Here is a 13,048-nt window from a genome sequence, read left to right as displayed (position 1 = left end):
GGTTAAATTCCTGGGCTATGTCATTTCCACTGCTGGTTTTTCGATGGACCCAGAGAAACTTTCGGCAGTCCTACAGTGGCCTTGACCCGAGGGGTTACGTCCTCTGCAGCGTTTCCTGGGTTTTGCCAACTATTATCAGAAGTTTATTCATAACTTCTCATCTCTGTCAAGCCCCTGACCGATATGACCAGAAAGAACTGTAACCCACAGAGTTGGTCTCCAGAGTCCATTAAGGCCTTTGAAAGTCTCGAGGCTGCCTTTGTTTCTGCTCCTGTGTTGGCACATCCTGATCCCACGTTACCTTTTATCCTTGAGGTTGATGCTTCTGAGACTGGTGTTGGCGCCCTTCTGTCTCAACGTCCTACCTCTGAGAGTGCTATACATCCTTGTGGCTACTTTTCCAAGAAATTGCGGCGTGCAATTACGAGATTGGTGACAGAGAGCTGTTAGTGATCATTGTAGCCCTGAAAGAATGGAGATATTTCCTCGAAGGTAGCACTGTGCCGGTTCTCATTCTTACTGACCATAAGAATCACACATTCTTGTCTGAGGCTAAACGCCTCTCTCCCAGAAGGGCGCGATGGGCTCTTTTCTTGTCAAGTTTCAATTACATTGTCTCATTCTTACCCAGGACTAAGAATGTAAGGGCTGACACCTTGTCACGTCAATTTTCTACTACTTCCAAGTTGGAGACAGTTCCGGTTCCTATGATTCCTCCTGATCGTATTCTGGCTACGGTTCGCACCAGTCTTACATCTCCTTTGGGTGACAAAATTATTGCTGCTCAGGTCGATGCTCCTCCTGAGAAACCTTGTGACCGCTGCTTTGTCCCAGAGTGCCTCCGTACTGCCGTGCTCCAGACTTACCATTCTCCCAAGGCAGCTGGCCACCCTGGTAAGAATCAACTAGTTTGGGCCATTTCCCAACAATTCTGGTGGCCTAGTCTACGTGCTGATGTAACTGCCTTCATAGCTGCCTGTTCCGTGTGTGCTCAGAGTAAGACTCCACGATACCTTCCAGTGGGCCTCCTACAACCCATACCTAATGGAGAGAGGCGCTGGACCCACCTGTCTATGGATTTCATTGTGGAGTTGCCCAACTCCCAAGGCAACACAGTTATCCTTATGGTGGTTGACCGGTTCTCAAAGATGTGTCATTGTATTCCACTTAAGAAGTTGCCCGTTTCTAAGGAACTGGCTTCCATTTTTGCTCTGGAGATCTTTCGCTTACATGGGCTACCCAAGGTGATTGTCTCGGACAGGGGTAGTCAGTTTGTGTCCCGATTCTGGCGAGCCTTTTGTGCACAGCTGGGAATTCAGCTTGCTTTTTCCTCTGCGTATCACCCGCAGTCTAATGGGGCCACAGAACGAGCCAAACAGTCCTTTGAGCAATTCCTACGTTGCTATATTTCTGACCATCACAACAACCGGTCAGACCTATTACCATGGGCAGAATTTGCTCACAACAGTGCCTTGAATTCTGCTTCCCGATTGTCTCCGGTTATGGCGAATTATGGTTTCCAACCTTCCACGTTGCCTGACTCGTTTGTTGCACAGAGTATTCCTGCACTAGAGGAGCATCTCCATAAAACACAAAAGGAGAAGGAGCGCCGCTAAGTAAAAGGGTTTATTGCAACTGACAAATAAAAGTATCCACTTACATATAAAAACGGTATGCTGGACAAGATGATCTTGTCCAGCATACCGTTTTTATATGTAAGTGGATACTTTTATTTGTCAATTGCAATAAACCCTTTTACTTAGCGGTGCTCCTTCTCCTTTTGTGTTTTTTTCTTTGATGGATCTGAGCTGACTTCACTCCAGAGAAGAGCGGCCCTTTGTGAATATCCAGATACTGTGTCTCACAAGAAAATCCTTATATCCGGTGTCTTGCAACATATCGTTTATTCCTTATGGATTTTTCCTGAACTATGGACTGCTTTTCAGCACCTGATCATTTTCATTAACATCACTCATGCTACACCAGGATTAATTCAGTATATGACTTTCTGATTCATTTTATAGTAATTTGCTTCATTACCTCTGAGCGCCAGTTTATTTTTATTTTTATGAGGAGCATCTCCATGGTCTTCGTTCCACTTGGGCACAAGTCCAGGAGGCTTTGCATCATGCTAATGATGGGTACAGACTCCAGGCTGACTGCAGACGCCTGACTGCGCCTTCCTACCAGGTTGGGGACAGGGTCTGGCTGTCATCTCGCAACCTCCGACTTCGACTTCGTGTTCCCTCTCTGAAGTTCGCACCTCGGTTTATTGGGCCTTTTCGTATCCCTTGCAGGATTAACCCAGTGGTTTACGCGTTGGACCTTCCTCCTAGTATGCGCATCTCAAATGTGTTTCGTGTCTCCTTATTGAAACAGTTGGTCTGCAACCGCTTTACCACCTCGGTGCCACGTCCTCACCCTATACAGGTTGCGAACCATGAGGAGTATGAGGTACAATCCATTGTTGACTCCCGTAGGTTCCGTGGGCGCATACAGTACCTGGTGCATTGGAAGGGGTACGGTCCAGAGGAACGCTCCTGGCACTATAGCATTGTGTATAAGTCCTGGGGGAAACCAAGTACCGGTAGGCCTGCTTACCTTAAGGGAAAGGGGGCTGCTATAGGTGAAGCACACAGTAGCTAGCTATAGTGTCTGACCACCTGCATTGGGCTAGATGTGACATCCGTGACAGTGGGGAGAGGTTGTGTGCCTTTCCTCCAATCAGCTGTCTCATAGTGTATAGCAAGAATCCACACCCACAGGTGAATTAGGAAGAGAATATTCTAACAGGGCATGCACTTTCTAAACAGTATATAAAGCTGAAGACAGGAGATATACGTGTAAAAGTTATGTAGGAGGATTTTTTTAAATGTGAGGGTTTACATCAACTTTAAGACTCTTCTTCCAAATTTACTTTTCTCAAACTGGCCTCACCATATAGGTTGAACAAGTTGAACATGATACATCCCTGACTGACACCATGTTTTATTGGAAACCAGCCAGTGTTGCCATATTCATTTCTCACTACAGCTTCTTCATTTCTGTAGAGGCTCTTAATCAACTGATGATGATCCACACAATCAAACGCTTTGCTGTAGTCAATGAAGCAAAAGAATACCTCTTTTGGTATTTTTGCTCTTCTCTAATATTCACTGTGAGCTGGGGATAGGTAGCAGGTAGAAAGCTCCTTGGGGTGAGCACACTTTCAGGCACAGACACCAGTCCAGTCAGGGCCGGTCCTGGGCGGGTGCACGGGGTGCACTGCACCCCGGCGCCGCAGAGCGGGGGGCGCCAAAGTGCCAGGGTATCGTCAGTCCCGTCCCGAGTGTGCTGTCTCGCGCCCGCAGCAGTGTGCATATTCCCTGCCCCCCCCGGCGCACCCGCGGCACTGTGTATAAATTAGCATATTCCCTGCCCCACGGGGAGTGTTCAGATAGCATATTCCCCGAATCCCCACCCAACGGCAGTGTGCATATAGCATATTCCCACCGGCGCTCCCCGCCCGCTGCACATCCCTCGCCCGGCGCCTGCTGTATATTCATTACGAGGAGGAGGTAGGCTAGGTCTGCCCCACCTCCTCCCCATGTCCCCCCTGTGCCCGCCCACAACCCCTTCATGCAGCCAATCTGTGCCTGGGAAAGGAGTGTGGGCGGGAGGTTTCAAATCAGCCAGTGAGCCAGCGATCCTGCCTGATGTCGCTGCCTGAGTGCCTGTGCCTCTGAAGACAGTGCAGCCTGGGTGAGTGATCTCTCCCCTCTCTCTTTTTTCTAAATGTGCCATAGTGTTCCAAGCTTCCATGTATAGTCTTCCATGTGCCATAGCCTTCCATGTTCCATAGCCTTCCAGCCTTTCATGTTCCATAGCCTTCCATGTTCCATAGCCTTCCAGCCTTTCATGTTCCATAGCCTTCCATGTTCCATAGCCTTCCAGCCTTTCATGTTCCATAGCCTTCCAGCCTTTCATGTTCCATAGTCTTCCAGCCTTCCATGTGCCATGGCCTTCCATGTTCCATAGCCTTCCAGCCTTCCATGTTCCATAGCCTTCCAGCCTTTCATGTTCCATAGTCTTCCAGCCTTCCATGTGCCATAGCCTTCCATGTCCCATAGTCTTCCAGCCTTCCATGTCCCATAGCCTTCCATGTGTCAGTCTTCCAGCCTTCCATGTATCATAGTGATCCTTCCTGCCTTCCATATACCATAGTGGTTCTTCCTTCCTGCCTTCCATGTGCCATAGTGATCCCTCTTTCCTGCCTTCCATGTACCATAGTAATTCTTCCTGCCTTCCAGGTGTCATAGTGATCCTTCTTGCCTTCTGTGTGCCATAGTGGTCCTTCCTTCCTGCCTTTCATGTGCCATAGTGATCCTTCTTTCCTACCTTCCATGTACCATAGTAATCCTTCCTGCCTTCCAGATGTCATAGTGATCCTTCCTGCCTTCTGTGTGCCATAGTGGTTCTTACTTCCTGCCTTCCATGTGCCATAGTGATCCCTCTTTCCTGCCTTCCATGTACCATAGTAATCCTTCCTGCCTTCTATGTGCCATAGTGATCCTTCCATGTACCATTGTGATCCTTCCTGCCTTCTATGTACCATAGTGATCCCTCCTTCCTTTCTTCCATGTATCATAGTGATCCTTCCTGCCTTCCATGTACCATAGTGAGTCCTCTTTCCTTTCTTCCATGTACCATAGTGATCCTTCCTGCCTTCTGTGTGCCATAGTGGTCCTTCCTTCCTGCCTTCCATGTGCCATAGTGATCCCTCTTTCCTGCCTTCCATGTACCATAGTAATCCTTCCTGCCTTCTATGTGCCATAGTGATCCTTCCATGTACCATTGTGATCCTTCCTGCCTTCTATGTACCATAGTGATCCCTCCTTCCTTTCTTCCATGTATCATAGTGATCCTTCCTGCCTTCCATGTACCATAGTGAGCCCTCTTTCCTTTCTTCCATGTACCATAGTGATCCTTCCTGCCTTCTGTGTGCCATAGTGGTCCTTCCTTCCTGCCTTCCATGTGCTATAGTGATCCCTCTTTCCTGCCTTCCATGTACCATAGTAATCCTTCCTGCCTTCCAGGTGTCATGGTGATCCTTCCTGCCTTCTGTGTGCCATAGTGATCCTTCCTTCCTGCCTTTCATGTGCCATAGTGATCCCTCTTTCCTGCCTTCCATGTACCATAGTAATCCTTCCTGCCTTCCAGGTGTCATAGTGATCCTTCCTGCCTTCTGTGTGCCATAGTGGTCCTTCCTTCCTGCCTTCCATGTGCCATAGCGATCCCTCTTTCCTGCCTTCCATGTACTATAGTAATCCTTCCTGCCTTCTGGGTACCATAGTGTTTCTTCCTTCCTGCCTTCGATAAAGCATAGTGTTCCCCCTTCCTTTCTTCCATATACCATAGTGATCCCTCCTTTCTTCCATGTACCATAGTGATCCTTCCTTCCATGTACCATAGTGACCCCTCCTTCCATGCACCATAGTGATCCCTCCTTCCTTTCTTCCATGTACCATAGGGACTCTTCCTTCCTGTCTTCCATGTACCATAGTGATCCCTCCTTCCTTTCTTCCATGTACCATAGTGATCCCTCCTTCCTTTCTTCCATTTACCATAGTGACCCCCCCTTTCTTTCTTCCATGTACCATAGTGATCCCTCCTTCCTTTCTACCATGTGCCATAGTGATCCCTCCTTCCTGCCTTCCATGTACCATAGTGATTCCTCCTTCCTTTCTTCCATAGTGATCCTTCCTTCCTACCTTCAAGGCTGCATTTGGTGGGCACAGGTAGGCTACAATTGTTGGGCACTGGTAGGCTGCAATTGATGGGCACTGGTGAGGCTGCATTTGATGGACACTGGTAGGCTACAATTGGTGAGCACTGGTAGGCTGCAATTGGTGGGCACCGATAAGGCTGCAATTGGTGGGCACTAATGAGGCTACATTGAACTCTTGTATCATGTCTGCAATCTTTGACCATCTCCTGTATCATGTCTGCAATCTTTGACCATCTCCTGTATCATGTCTGCAGTCTCTGACCATCTCCTGTATCATGTCTGCAGTCTCTGACCATCTATTGTATCATGTCTGCAGTCTCTGACCATCCATTGTATCATGTCTGCAGTCTCTGGCCATCTATTGTATCATGTCTGCAGTCTCTGACCATCCATTGTATCATGTCTGCAGTCTCTGACCATCCATTGTATCATGTCTGCAGTCTCTGGCCATCTATTGTATCATGTCTGCAGTCTCTGACCATCCATTGTATCATGTCTGCAGTCTCTGACCATCCATTGTATCATGTCTGCAGTCTCTGACTATCCATTGTATCATGTCTGCAGTCTCTGGCCATCCATTGTATCATGTCTGCAGTCTCTGACCATCCATTGTATCATGTCTGCAGTCTCTGGCCATCCATTGTATCATGTCTGCAGTCTCTGGCCATCCATTGTATCATGTCTGCAGTCTCTGACCAGCTATTGTATCATTAAATGTAATGGTGGCTAGATGGTACCATGGGATACAGCACCTCATCCCCAAAATAATCAAAATAACTATTGGGTGTAGGGGCAGGGGATTATAGCGGTGCTAAGGTCAAAGAATACAAAAGAGAAAAAAGAGGTTTTTTTATAAAAGGTAAAAAATACAAGGTTTATTGGTAATAGTACATACATAAAAAAACACATGAGAATCGATTAACCCTTAGAATAAATATGTATACTGCATGTGACCCAGGATAATGTAGAGTAGGCCAGATGGAGGTGGCCATCGAAATGGGGGGCTCGATTTCCTACATGTTTCGCCTAGGCCCTTTTTCCTAATTGATTGCTGATTCCGTTTATTGATTTGCTGTGTGTGTGCATCCATCTATAAGCACCCAGTGTCCACTGCAATTCACTGTTTTTAAAGAAAACTGTGAGTTTTTACACTTCTTTAAATTGATATTGATATATACATTTCTTCGCCTTATGCAAGTGATGCATAACTGCATCATCTTCAGTCCCTTATATGCCAAATTTAACACTTACTCACAGATTTTCAATACATTCCTCTGCCAGGTTTACTGTGTGCCCCCTGCAGGCACAACATACGGCGCGGCCTGCCCGTTATTCCCTTGTGGTGATGCCCTCCGCGGCCCCCCTTTCTGGGAGTCGGCGTTCCAGGTATGTTTGCGTTACCGGTACCAGTGGGGCTGCCTTGTTGCATGATTATCTAGCCACATTTCTGATATAATTTTTTTTTTTTTTTTTCTGAGTATGTACTAAACACTGTATTGTTAAATGATTTTGCTCACATGATGTTTTCTGTACCCTCATATACAGACCCTTTTTACATATTTGAGCTCTTGTTCCCTGAGGAAGCCAATGTCTTGGCGAAACATGTAGGAAATCGAGCCCCCCATTTCGATGGCCACCTCCATCTGGCCTACTCTACATTATCCTGGGTTACATGCAGTATACATATTTATTCTAAGTGTTAATCGATTCTCATGTGTTTTTTTATGTATGTACTATTACCAATAAACCTTGTATTGTTTACCTTTTATAAAAAAAAACTCTTTTTTCTCTTTTGTATTCTTTGACCTTAGCACCGCTATAATCCCCTGCCCCTACACCCAGCTATTGTATCATGTCTGCAGTCTCTGACCATCTATTGTATCATGTCTGCAGTCTCTGGCCATCTATTGTATCATGTCTGCAGTCTCTGGCCATCTATTGTATCATGTCTGCAGTCTCTGGCCATCTATTGTATCATGTCTGCAGTCTCTGGCCATCTATTATATCATATCTGCAGTCTCTGACCATCCATAGTATCATATCTGCAGTCTCTGACGATCTATTGTATCATGTCTGCAGTCTCTGACCATCTATTGTATCCTGTCTGCAGTCTATGGCCATCTATTGTATCCTGTCTGCAGTCTCTGACCATCTATTGTAGTATGTCTGGTGGCTCTGTGTACATTAGAGAGACTCCTCCTCCAGGTCCCATTAGAGTACTTCGCTTCTCTTTCTGTATTTTGTTTATTGTTAAGAGATCATGGGAGGATCCCAGGGTAGCGAAGACTCCTTAGGGGAGCATCTCTGTGTTTGAGTCGTTGCCATAGAAACATTTGTAAAGGGGAGGAGTTAGTAAGATAACCACGCCCATGTGAGGGCGCCAGAAATATTTCTGCACCCAGGCATCTGTGACCCTAGGATCGGCCCTGAGTCCAGTGATGTAGTGACAAACAGTGCTGTGTTTATTGGTGCTATTTACATGTCTATTTACAGGTGCTTTATAGTGTTCCAGAAAATAAACAAGGCAAAAACTCTAAAACAAAATCCTAGTCATGTCCCAGCACTAACTACACAAATCCATGTTCTAACTAGCAGGCTGCGCAAGCCTAATGCTTGTCAGTCTTCACATATGCAGTTTCACAGCTTTCGCCAACCTTGCAGCTTTCAGAGACACAACTTGTCCCCCAGGCTCTAGAGCACTGACTCCAAAGTAAACCTAAATTGCCAAAACAGAGAGGTGCAAAACCCGAACTGGATATACAGTCAGAGGTTTCTAAAAGTGTATGAGAGGAGCCTGGAAGATGTGTAAACTCCCAACAGGACTTTTCCAAGCTCCCTTTTTCTTTTTTTTTATAAATAATTTTTATTAGATTTTAATGTTTCAGGCTCTCTTTGAGACACTCTGCTACACTATCTAACATTGACAATTATTCCTCTTGTTCCTCAACCTTCTCTGAACCCAGCCTGAGCTTTAGGTAGTTCTCTCTCAATGTATGATTGTATTCTTATTTGTATTATTTTTGGTAATAATTTGCTGGCATGTGGCATTTATGCAATCATTCTGTAGTTTCATTCTTGGGCATCACCTTTATTCAATATAGGAATGAACAGCGATCTCCTCCAGTATGTTGGACATGTTTCTTCCTTCCAGATCCATTGACACAGACAAGTAAGGGCCAGGATAGCATCTTCAGAGCCTCTGATTAACTCACATGGAATATCACTGATACCTGGCGACTTATGGTCGGTTTATACTGTTCCGACTTCCAGAGCACAAGTCGCATGACATGTCAAAATCAATGGTTCCCTATAAGAGCTATCTTAACTGGTCCGACTTGTGTTGGTCTGACTTTAAAAATGCTCCCTGCACTACTTTGGTTCGACTTGGGCACAATTTCATCCCATTGATTTGAATGTAAGTCGCATCTTAACTGAGCCAACTTGTGGCATGCAACTTGTGGTCTGAGGTTCTTTAGGGGGAAACCCCATGCTATTTTTTTTTTAAAAAACAGCGTGGGCCCCCCCTTCCAAGATCATACCAGACCGAAGAGTCTGGTATGGATTTTGAGGGGAAACCCCACACTAAACAATTAAAAAAAAACAGTGTGGGGTCCCTCCCAAGATCCATACCAGACCCTTATCTGAGCATGCAGCCTAGCAGGTCAGGAAAGGGGGGACGAGCAAGTGCCCCCTCTGGACCATACCAGGCCACATACCCTCAACATGGGCGGGTGGGTGCTTTTGGGCTGCCGCTCTGTTGAGGGCATGTGGCCTGGCTGGTATGTCCCCATCAATATGGGGACAAGATGCTTTGGAGTGGGTGGGCACAGAAGCACCCACCCCACCATGTTGAGGGCATGTGGCCTGATATGGAACAGGAGGGGGGCGCCCACTCGTTCCCCCCTTTCCTGACCTGCTGGGCTGTGTGCTCGAATAAGGGTCTGGTATGGATTTTGGTGGAGACCCCATGCTGTTTTTTTTTACATTTTGGCGTGGGGTTCCCCCCTCAAGATCCATACCAGACTCAAAGGGCCTGGTATGGTTGGATAAAAGTCGGATCCCGTTCATTGAAGTTGAATGGAACATGAAGTTGTTGGGCAAAGGTGGATCAGAAGTTGTATGACTTGTGCGACATATGCTCCGACTTTGGGAGCACATGTCGCATGATGTGTATAAATCAATGGTTCCCTATGAGAGCCGTCTTAACTGGTCCAACTTTGAAAACGGTTCCTGCACTACTTCGGTCTGACTTGGGCACGATTTCAGCCCATTGATTTTTATTTATCTTATTTTATCATTATCTTAACTGATCCGCCTTGTGGCATGTGACTTGTGCTCTGAGGATCTTGAAGGGGAACCCCACGCCAAAATAAAAAAAACAGTGTTGGGCCCCCCAAGATCATACCAGACCCTTCAGTCTGGTATGGATCTTAAGGCGAAAATTCACATGCCACAATTAAAAAGAAAAAAAATGGCGTGGGACCTCCCCAAAATCCATACCAGAATCTTATCCAAGCATGCAGCCTGGCAGGTCAGGAAAGGGGGGGGACCATATCAGGCTACATGCCCTCAATATAGGGGAGTGGGTGCTTTGCTCTGTTCCCTTCACCCCAAAGCACCTTGTCCCCATGCTGATGGGGACAAGGGCCTCTTCCGGACAGTGGGCGGTGGTTGTGGGGGTCTGTGGGCGGGGGGCTTGTCAGATTCAGGAAGCCCCCTTTAACAAGGGGGCCCCCAAATTCCACCCCCCATGTGAATGAGTATGTTGTACATTGTACCCCTACTCATTCACCAAAAAAAGTGTCAAAAATAAATAAAAACAGTACACAGGTTTTTGACAAAGTCCATTATTTAAAATGAAGAAACTCCCCCATTGTAGCTCCAACGTGTCTTCTTTCTCTGGTGCTGTCCTCTCCCTCCGGTTCTTCTCCCTCTGGTGAAGTCTTCCTCTGGTTCTTCCCCCTCCGCTAATGTCTTCTTTCTCTGGTTCTTCTCCCTCCCTTATCTTCTTCCTCTGGTTCTTCTGCTTGTTCTTCTCCCTCTGCTGATGTCTTCTCCCAATGCTAGTTCACGCTGTTGTGTTAGCTCCGGTGTGCTATTTCCTATATAGCCATGGGGCGTGGCCATCCAGTGATGTTATCCGGAGACCCCGCTCCCTTGTGCCATCATTGCCCCATCATGCCCTCACATGCCTGATGAAGGGGTCCTGCATGGCTCCGAAACGTTGCACTTATTCCGTTGTGATCTGATCTTTCTACAATAAAAGCTTTGGACTGCAATTCGAGATCCATGGTGTGCTGGCGAACATGTGTATTGACCGGAGAGAGAAGACATCATTGGAGAAAGCAGAAACGTTGGAGCTACGACAAGGAGCATTGATCATTTTTAGGAGGAAAAAAACTGTCAAAAAACCTGTGTACTGTTTTTATTTATTTTTGACCTTTTTAGGGGTGAATAAGTACCTCATACTCACTCACATAGGGGGGCTGGGATCTGGATGCCCCCTTGTTAAACAAACCCCACGTCGTGTCTTTTTATTTACTTTTTTTTATTTTGGCGTGAGGAAGTAATTCGACTTCCATGTCGGAGCAATGTGAACCCGGCCTTATTGTCCAATAAAACTTGAATTGCTACTATGACTTCTTGCCATTAGAGCATCTGGTTTGTCTTTGGTGTAACTTTCTGGTTCACTTTCTGCAACGTTATTCACACTGCTTGTTTTAATATAAATTTTTGGTATAATCTTTATATCTCTTTTTAACAACTTCAGCCCTGGAAGATTTTGACCTGAGCACTTTTTACAATTTGGCACTGCGTCGCTTTAACTGACAATTGCGCGGTTGTGCGATGCTGTACCCAAACAAAACTTGCGTCCTTTTTTTTCCCACAAATAGAGCTTTCTTTTGGTGGTGTTTGAACAACTCTGCGGTTTTTATTTTTTGCGCTATAAACAAAAAAAGAGAGACAATTTTGAAAAAAAAAACAATATTTTTTACTTTTTGCTATAATAAATATCCCTGAATTAAAAAAAAAAAAAAAAAAAATTTCTTCATCAGTTTAGGCTAATATATTCTTCTACATATTTTTGGTAAAAAAAAATCACAATAAGTGTACATTGATTGGTTTGCGCAAAAGTTATAGCATCTACAAACTATGGGAAAGATTTATGGCATTTTTATTTTATTTTTTTTAATTTTTACTAGTAATAGCGGGGCTCTGTGATTTTAATCGGGACTGCGACATTATGGCAGACAGATCGGACACTTTTGACACTTTTTTGGGACCATTGACAATTATACAGCAATCAGTGCTATAAAAACACACTGTTTACTGTGTAAATATCACTGGCAGGGAAGGGGTTAACACTAGGGGGCGATCAAGGGTTTAACTGTGTGTCCTAGAGAGTGATTCTAACTGTGGGGGGATGGGAGTGACTAGGAGAGGAGACATATCGTTTTTCCTACTTAAAGTGGTTTTACACCGTGTACAACCACTTTTACCTACAGGTAAGCCTATATTAAGGCTTACCTGTAGGTGCTTGAAATATCTCCTAAACCTCCACGGTTTAGGAGATATTTACTAAAAAGCTGAGCGCCGATGTCATTGGTGCATGCGCCCTTTAGAAAGGGCACATCGTGCCGTTTCTAATAGGGGTCATGCCGTAACTGGCGGCTCCCGTACACATGCGCGGGAGTGATGTCACGTGATTTCGGCCAGTCACAGAGCCGGAGTTCGCAGCCCTGGATGGAAGAGGGGAGAAGATGGACGCTCCCTGCTAGTGGGGACAACGGACACATCGCGGGCTTTGGCTTCAGGTAAGTGACACATAATGGGCTACTAAGCGATGCATAGTAGCTCATTATGCTTAACCTTTGCAGGGAAATAAAGAGGAAGTAAAACCCACCAGGGTTTACTTCCTCTTTAATAGGAACAAATGATATGGCTCCTCTCCTCTGACAGCACAGGGATTTGTGTTTACACACACAAATCCCCGTGCTGGCGCTCGTACACGCGATCGCGGGTCATCGGGTCCCCCCGCCGTGCAAAAGGCGCGCGCTCTCTGGTGGTCGAAAAAGGGTAGGACGTACCCATATGGGATTTCACCCGTGAGAGCCATTCTGCCGCATTATATCTGCGTGAGACGGTCGGGAACTGGTTAATGCAAGTGTAACCGGTGTCAAACCATCCCCCATGTGTTCGGCCAGCTGCTGCTACAGGAGACTGGCTTTGCCAAAAAAAAAGCCAGCTGCTCTATTCCCCTCCTCATTGGCTGCAGCAGGG

This window comes from Aquarana catesbeiana, linkage group LG02, assembly GCF_042186555.1.
Source record: "Aquarana catesbeiana isolate 2022-GZ linkage group LG02, ASM4218655v1, whole genome shotgun sequence".
Taxonomy (NCBI): Eukaryota; Metazoa; Chordata; class Amphibia; order Anura; family Ranidae; genus Aquarana; species Aquarana catesbeiana.
The sequence above is the reverse complement of the archived record's forward strand: the minus strand, read 5'-3'. Positions refer to the sequence as shown.